The sequence below is a fragment of the Humulus lupulus genome, chromosome 1, assembly GCF_963169125.1.
Source record: "Humulus lupulus chromosome 1, drHumLupu1.1, whole genome shotgun sequence".
In the NCBI taxonomy this organism is placed as follows: domain Eukaryota; kingdom Viridiplantae; phylum Streptophyta; class Magnoliopsida; order Rosales; family Cannabaceae; genus Humulus; species Humulus lupulus.
In genome coordinates, this window is record NC_084793.1 from 57,278,851 (window position 1) to 57,288,448 (window position 9,598).

The window sequence follows — 9,598 nt, forward strand, 5'->3', positions numbered from 1 at the left end:
ATTCAAGAAGATCCTATGTTGTTGCTCATTAGTGAATTGAAACTCTAAGTCATAGGTGAACTTAAGTATGAGAGAATAATATCTTAGGGCTGCTTGTAAGTCATCATCATTATTTATATTCTCCCATATTTCTTCTAAAGTTAAAATTGCTGAAGGAAAATCTTTTAAAAGCCTAATTACTAGGACATATTGTTCTGCAGCTCTCATCATGATTTGCTTAGACTCTTGAAGGTGACCTATCTCTTTGTGGAACAAGATCAATCTTTGAGTGATCTTTTCTAGTGCTCCTACGGTGTTCCTTGGCTCCCTTATTCTTTTTAAAGCCTTAATGGCTCAGATATCCTCATTGCTTAAAGCTTCGTTCATTCTTAACTAAAAACATAAACACTAAAGTTGTTAGCTATACTTATAAGCAAAATAACCATAACTTAAATACTTACTTGGCGGTCAGATTCGGAGCTTTGAGCGTGTGTATCGAGGAGAACTTCATGCGAAGGAACCGTGTCTCTGATACCAACTGTAATGACCCACTAATCTAGACTATTTGGACCATTAACAAAACTATACATAAAACTTACATTTTTGCGGAAATACCATAATTTTACTGAGTAACTTGTTAAAAATAAGAGTTTCTTACAAAATAGAATACTAAGAAGGATATGGGATCCCATTGTCTTTAAAAACAAAAACATGATATAAATGAAAAGAATTACATAAGAAATGCGGAAAGTACATATAAAACCATAAAGAGGTAAAATGAGACTACACCCTCGAATCGAATAACGCTCGGCTCCTTGACTCCATTCACCATCGATACACATCCTCTAAGCGTCACGAATCTTACCGCCTCTAAAGCTTATTTTCCTGCACATAAAACAGAAAGGAATGAGCCTAATGCCCAGCAAGGAAAATCTAACACATAGTCATACACATAAATTTCATAATAAACGTATAGACATATCATAACACTTAATACATACACTTATTATAATGGCCATTATTACTTGGGGTCCCATAGACTAAACAAGCTTATGCCCATGAGATTAATGGGGTCCTACTAGCTAAGTAGGCATATGCCCATAATCTTTTTGGGGTCTCGTTAGTCAAATAGGGCATAAGCCCAAGCCTACAAACATACACATTCATAACATATTCATAACATATCATATAACATAACATAACACATAAGATAACATAAGCAATGAACATATAGATTCTATCCTATTTTCCTTACCAAAGTTACCGGGATATGATGGACTGAGTTGGGACTTTTGGAACACTCCTAAAACCATAATGAACAAGAGTGAGTCTAAAGAAGAAGAAATGAAAACGAATAGGAAGACTAAACCATTGAGAAATATGCTTACCACAACTTATGTGCTTAAGAACTTGGATTCCCTAACCAAAATAAGAATGAGGTTAGGGGACTGAGTAGAAGACTAAGAGAAGGGAAACATAACATAAATCAACTGAACTAGAGTTTTGGGTTTACCTCAAAGACTTGCAAGACCAATCTACACCATAACCGAAATACTATAGAATCTCACTTCCCATAGTGTTTGATAAGCTTATGATGTTTAAGCTTATGATTTCCCAAACCCAGGTGTTTAACTCTCACACTCTCCTAGCACTTGCAGCTTCTGAACTTAGAGTAAAAGGTGAATAATGGCTGGGTACTAGGTCCTATTTATAGAGTTTGGGAATGAAAGTATCTTGATTTTACTTGAATAAAAATAATGGCTTTTTAGGTGAAAATCATTTGAATAATCGTTCAGCAGAGGCTGAAGACTCGTTCAAAAGATGCTGGACTGTTGAAGGAGTTTGAATGGCTGAAAGGAAAGGAATTCAAAAGTGTTTGAAAACATGCTGGTGGAGGCGATATATCGCCTGGACCACTGTTCCCGAGGCGACCGTGCATCGATTCGTGTTTTCCGTATCTACGTGTTGCAATATATCGCCCCCTATAGCTGTGATATATCAGCATACGCTGAATATTTAAACACGAAATTACACAATTTTAGCTAAGTTTGAATGGGGTAAACAGCCTTGACTAAGCCCTCAACGTATTCAAAGCTGCTGACTGACCCTATAACATTCAAACTTTACTCCTTATTAAATTTAATCCTAAAAAATACTTAATCCTTAATTACCATTCATAACATGTGCTTAAAATCCTATTGGTTGATATCTAAACCTTATAGTATAATAAATATAATCCTTAATATCAGTCACATTAATCAAACCTTAGGTTAACTTAATATTCTTAAACTATAGATTAAACTTAGAAAATCTATAAGTACAACTATGAGTGTCCAAATAATTCTCGGTCTGAACCAAAAATCCACAGTAACAAAGATAATACTATACATACTATAATACTACTATCTATCTTAGCTAAGTAAAGTTCTTGGACTCTACAGTACTCCATACTACTCGAGCCTTTTTCATACGTCTATGTTGTTTATATCTTGATAAGTCGTTGAGAGCCTTAGTGTAAGATGCTCATAGCTTGAATTTGAGGAGAGACTATGCCTTCAGGCTGTATGGATCTATTAGACCTATTTGCTCTCAAAATCAATGGTGGTCGTAAGCTTGTACTCCAAGGTTGTTGAGGTCTTTTGGATAACCCTCCTTGCCTCTAGGAAGCTTCACATGCATTCTATGGTCTCGAGTAAGGTAAAACTGGTGCTTGGGCTTTAGGGGGGCCTTGAGCTCGCCCCCATAGGCTGAGGTCGCCCTTGGGGGTCTTGGTGGGCATGGACTTGGTCTTGAGGCTCTTCTTGCTGTCTTGGAGCACCTCTTGAACACCCGTCTCTTGCATGGCTTCTCTTGTCAGTTCTCCATGCTCACATTAGTTGCTTAATAAACAATAAACTCCATGGAGGCTTCTGCTCACCCCCAAGCTCTAGGGAGGCTTAAGCTCGCCCCCAAGCTCTAGGAAGGTACGAGTTTGATCCTCGAGGATTTTCCTATCTCTTGGGACTCATCTTGGGTGCTTTAATTAATGTGGATTTTTGACATCCACAATAATTTTTTTTATGGCCTACCAAAAAAGATAGTGTCAGAAAACGGAACGCAGTTCGATAACAACCTGTTCACAGACTTTTGCAAGTGATATGACATTACTAAAAACTACTCTTTTTTTGCTCACCCACAAGCAAATGGACAAGTCGAAGCTGTGAACAAGATCCTAAAAGACACTCTTAAGAAAAGGCTTGAACAAGCTAAAAGAGTGTGGCCAAAAGAACTACCAAAAGTACTCTGGTCGTATAGGACAATACACCAAACAACAACTAGCCATACTTCATTTTCCTTAGCATATGGTCATAAAGCCATGCTACCAGTTAAATTAGATTCACCATCCCATCGGAGAATCACATACAACCAGAGTAATAATCACCAACTATTGGCATAATCATTAGATTTGATCGAGGAACGACGAGAACAACCCCAATTACGAGTAGCAGCTCACCAACAAAAAGTTGCTTGATATTTTAACTCCAAAGTGCACAAACAGAAGTTTGCTATTGGAGGCTTAGTACTCAGACATGTTTTCCTAAATACTCGCAACTAGGTTGTTGGAGTACTCAGATCGAATTTGGAGGGCCCTTATCAAGTTAAAGAAATTCTCCAACCAGGAACTTACAAACTTTCTCGGTTGAATGGAGATCTAATTCCTAGATATTGTAATAGGGAGCACCTTTGCAAATACTACCAACGAACACCACTTTTTAAAGGGGTGGATTTTATTGTATTGCATTTTATTTACAAGTTTCGAACAAGGGCTGGCCAATTTTTATGGTTGGTCGCTTATAAGTGTAAGACCAATTACGGTCACTCGTACATACATGTGTTTGTCCATTTTTTTATGAGTTAATAAAAGGAACTGTGTGCAGCCAGTTATTCTTGCCAATTATTGTATTTTTTTACAATTATTTCTCTTTAGTGTGTTGTTTTGCTATATTATGTGATTTATTACTGGTTTTTACGAACAGTAATGTTAGAACAAGTCTGGTATATGGCAAGTGACCGAGAACCTATTGCTCCTTGATCACTTGGGGGGCACATGAGATATAAGGCACAAGCAAAGTATATGAAAATATGTAAACACATGAGAAAAATAAGTGAAAGTGTGTAAAAACACTTAGAATTCAAAAACTTTTTTGGAAAAAATAAAGTGTTATGCTAAGTTTGGTCATACGAAATAGGTATATTAATACACAAGTATTAAAGTACTAACAAGATTATCTTTACACCATGAGCATAAAATGCTCGAATGCATTGAAAAATAAAAATAAAAACTACTTAAAGCATCATATTGTCTTAACATCACGAACAAGATGTTCGGATGTTGCAAAAAATATATTACAAAGAAAGGAAAAACAACAAGAATGGGATCAGGTAGCTGGAGAATGCTAGTCGGCAGTAGTATCAACATCATCCTCAGGTTGAAGACCATCTACTAGAGAAATTCTTCATTTGGAAAAGGTGGGTTGTTCTCCTCGGCAAGATGAGCAACACACTTGTTTAGCTCTGCCTGCTTCCAGCTCAGAGAATTTTTTCTCTAGACTGTTCATCTCCTCATGGCTCTTCAAGAGATCTTTCTCCAAGTTTAAGGCTTCATCCTTTTTCATTTTGGTAAGGCCTCAATACTTTTCTGATGATTCTTTTGCTGCTTCAAGGTCATCACATAACTTCTTATTCTTAGCAACCAATACCTCCTTCTCCTCGACTAACTTCTTATTCTCCTTGGTTAGTTGCGTGCCTTCTTCGATCAGGCCTTCAACTCGCCTCCAACCGTGGTTTAAAGTAAGAAGAGCCTGTGACCAGAAAACATAAATAAGGTATTAGTGTAAGCATTTGAAGAATATCTAAAAATTGAGTATGAGAAATTAAAAAATTTACTTACACTTATAAATTCATTGAAACTTCGACCAATGACCTAGTCGGTACCAAGCTTCGGCAAGGTGGCAATGGCTTGTTTGCTCAGCCAGTTTTGGGCCACTTTAGTCACCTTGCCAGTGTTGAGCTGAAGGCATTGTTCAAGAGCTCGGACACCATGGCCATGTCCACCGGCTCGAAGGCTAAGCCTTGAGGATGAGAGGAAGGAGTAGGAGATCCCCTAGTCGGCGGTGGAGTTGTTTCCTTTGTTGGAGGGACAATCTCCTGGGTTTTTTTATTTTTGGCTGGGGAGGCCCTACTAGAGTCTCCCACGTCCTTCTTAGCTGATCTCTTTGACCCAGCAACAACACCCTCGGAGGCGTAGATGTCAAAAGCCTTAGAGTTTCCATCCCCATTGAACAGGTCAGTAGGGATGGGAAGTAAGTCGAATAAAGTTTTTAAAAAACTAATATTGTTCTCATCTTTTGAAGAAGAGTACTCCTTGCGAGCAGGCCTCTCTAAAAAAATTTATTTGCCTTTGCCGTGAGTAAGAGGAGCAGAGGCTGGTGTTAGGAGTGTGTCCTAAAAGCAAGTAAAGACATTTGTTTTTTCTGTGAATAAATAAATACAATGGTTTATTATTATTGTCATATTTAGATTGTTAAATTATTGTTTGAATAATTTTGTAAATATCAGAAAAATTCCATATTCATTATTGAGGATGTGATCTTGTATTAGTACGAGAGAATTAAGATCACATGAATGAATAAAAATAGTCAACAACGACAGATTAAAGTTATGGAATTCTTTAATTGGAGTTGTAAGTACGGTTTACTGAGTATCATAATGATACAAATAATCTAGATTTGGATTATTGATGTGGTAAGACATCTCGGTAAAGGTGCTTTATATAATATGATTATATATGACATGGACCGATATGAATTAGAGTCTTTATCCAAAAATCATTTAATAATAAAGACTTGTAATTTGTATCATAACAGATGATCATTTATAGATCAACCTAAATCCTGAGTGTTCATGAACTCCTGTTCATGTTTATTAAATCTTTTGATTCATTCGTTAAGGTCTCTTCAAAGAATGAGGCTAATGACTTTTGTTTTCGAGATTTAATATGATGGATGGCTGGGAACATGTATCAACAATACGGAATCTATTCTTTCCTAACGGATCGTATATTAGTTCCCTTAAGGGTTAATTCTGGAACTGAATGATTTTGAGCTCAAATCTATAATTAGATTATAGATTAATTATTCACTAGTGAATTAATGGTACTTAAGGAATAAGAAGTAAATTAGAAAGGTTAAATGGTAATTCTTCCATTCTAATTTATGAACTAATTAATTAGAGGGTTGAACTATTGTAAGATGGTTATATCAATGGACGACTTAAGAAAAAGATTTCTGTAAAAGTATATCTATAACATAAAGAGTGCAATTATGAATTTATGGTGGAGTAATATCAGAATTAATAAATTAACTATTATAATTAAAGAGTTTAATTATTTAGTTTCAATTTATTGGAGCTTAATGTTATAGGTCCATGGTCCCCAAAATGGCTCAAACAATCACTGTTAAAGGCAAATACAAAAATGGGCAAAAATGACTTATTTGATAAGTAAAATATTTTTCTATGTATCAAACATAATTATTGTTTAATTATGTGTAATTAATTAATTATTTGATTTAACAAAAATATAATTAATTTTGAATTAATTTATTTTGGGGAGTTTTGGTATTTAAATTATAATAAAAATTGGGAAAAATCACATGCCTGCACAGGCATGTGGTACACGTGTGGCACAGTGCACAGGCACTGTGCTACATGCATAAGAGATGGACTTAGTATGATTAAAATATTATTATTTAAACAAAAATCTGATAACTGATCAGTTATTTTGAATTTGTTTAAAATAACAAATATTTTAATATATTGGATATTATTAAATATTGGATATCAGTTTTCACAGAACGTAATTTTTTAGGGATAGAAAAATATCTAGGATTCTCTCAGAGAAAAGAGAACAGTGACAAAAACAAAGGTCATTGTTCTTCACAAAACCTAGGTCCAAACATTATCAGATCTCATGTGTTGAGAACATCTGATAAATAGTTATTGCCTATTATTTGTATAGCGATCTCACACTCGTTCTTGGTGTGCTTGAGAACATTTTGGAAGATCTTGGTGTGAGATCTCAAGGATTCAGCCATATGAAAAGATAGCAGCAAGGAAGGACCTGAGGTAATTTTTCTATTCTTGTCCTTGATTCAATATATATATATATGAGTGTGAAGAAGTAGATCTAGAAATCTTATGGGATTAATCTGACAATTTGATTGTTGTTCCGCTGCGCATAATCTCTGATTTGATCAATAAAATCCAACAGCTGGTCGTTGGTTCTCACCAGGATCTTTGATATTTACCCCAGTTGTATGAGGCCTAGGTGGTTGGGAGACATCTTGAGTCTGCTAGGAGGGTTTTTGGTCATTTGTACCTTCCTCGGTGGCACTTTCAGTGGCTGAATCCGTTGCAACCTGATGAGGTTAAAAAAGACCAACCAATCGGAGATTCACCACAGTAACCAAGTACTTCCAGCTCTTCTACACTTGTAGGTTGTATCTGTCAAGAAAGTCCGCGAACTGTCTTGATTGTATAAATGCAAGAAACCCATAATATTTCTACTTCAGGTTGGATTTGAGATCAAACAGATAGTTGATCTCGTGGGGGGTAGCAACAGGCCACCTCTTCAGATGGTACATGACATACAATGCAAATAGCATTCTATACCTGTTTGGTGTGATTAGAGATGGGGAAATTTCAAAGTAGTTTGAAACCCCTCTGAAGTAATCAGGGAGAGGCAGGATGGCGCCAACCTTGTTGTTGTATCTTGACTAAGCGCTAAAACCACCCCCAGGGACGTTGGCACACAGGTCAGGTGTGGGTTTGTATATGGTAACCTCGTGAAGTTCGTACTTATTAGGGAGATTTTTTACCACATTGTTCGATAGATGGCTAGATGAGGCAATATACCAAGGGATCTTCTCCCTCTTGGTGCCTAACTTCACAACACCATGAGAAAGAACAAGTTCCAAAACATCTTCCTCCTCAGTTATTGATGCTTCTGCATTGGTCGCCCTACGACCAACGTGTGAGTCTCTTTTTATTCTATGAGCCACCTGCTTGACTCTGGCCATCGAGGTTGAAGGGTTTGAAGGAGGAGGGGTAACGTCCCAAATTTGCTAATAAGGCTTAGTGCCTTGATTAGTGTACCAGGAGGGCAATAACTGATTTAATTATGTTAATACGTGGATTAAATGATTATGTGATTTGACATGCATGTTTAGGTGAATTAAATATCCATGTGGGCCCATTTTGGTTAATAGGGGCATATTTGTAATTTTTTCCCGTTGAGGGCATACATGTGAATTATTTGTGTGTTGTGCTTGATACCACAAGATTGTGGTGATATGTGTCTGATGTGTGATCTGGGATGGTCCTAGGGAACGAAATAGCAAAGTAGTCACAACGAGGTCGAATACCCGACTTGGGGGAGCCTATGGGGTATTTTGGGAACATAGCACATGTTCGGGATTTACCGGGTAATGGGTAGTGATTTAGCGATCATTTGGGTATGTCAAGGATTTAATGAAGATTTATAGGAATACTCGAGGAATTAGCGGGAAGTGACAAATAATAGGTTTGCCCTTGGTGGTATTAGTGGGTTGGGCATTTATCTAGGGACATGTTGGTTTTTTGGTGTTTAGGCTAGACTTAGGTAACCTAGAAATAACCAGAAAAAAAAAAAAACACACTCTCAACTTTTCTCTCTCTCTCCCACGTTCACTCTCTTTCTCTCCTTGTCTTTGGAGAACTTTTGAGAATTTTGAAGAAGTTTGCCCAAAAGTTAAGGATTTGAGGCTAGGGACTTGGGGAAATCAAGCTAAAAATGTTAGGGAACTAGCTCATGGTTGGAATCAACACAGAGGTAAGGTTTAGTGTAAGTTTTTTTTTATGAATTTCTCTGAGTTTTTAGTGTTTTGGGGTTTTGAACTCAAATGGTTGAATTTAAGTTGTAATGAGGTTTTGTTCATGTAACGACCCAAATTTGCTAATAAGACTTAAGGGCCTTGATTAGTGCATTGGGAGGGCATAACTGGATTATATGTGATTTAATGATTAAAATCATGTTATATGATTATTTGAATATCCGTGACGCATGACTATGTGTATTAGTATGCATGTAGGCCCTGACTAGGTTAGAAGGGCATATTCGTAATTTTGGCCCATTGAGGGCATAACTGTATATATTTGTGATAATTGTTGAGACCACATTATTATGTGGATATATTTGTAATCTGTGACTTGAGGCGATCTTAGTGAGCAGTTTAGCAAAAAAGTAACGATGGAGATTTATACCCGGCTCGGGGCGAGCCTAGGGGTAATTCTGGGGATTTAGAGAATATATTGGAGTTTATTTTGATATTGAGGAATATAGTTGGTGATTAGTTAGGTGTTAGGAAATAAGCGGTAAATATTAGAGACACTTGATGAATTAGCAGGAATTGGGAATAAATGACCAGAATGCCCTTGGAAGGATTAAGGGCTTAAATTTAATGGGAGGGTATAATGGTCATTTCGCTTATAAGGGATAAGAGTTAAATTTCTTTATTCCTTAGTGGAAAGTCTAGAATCTAAA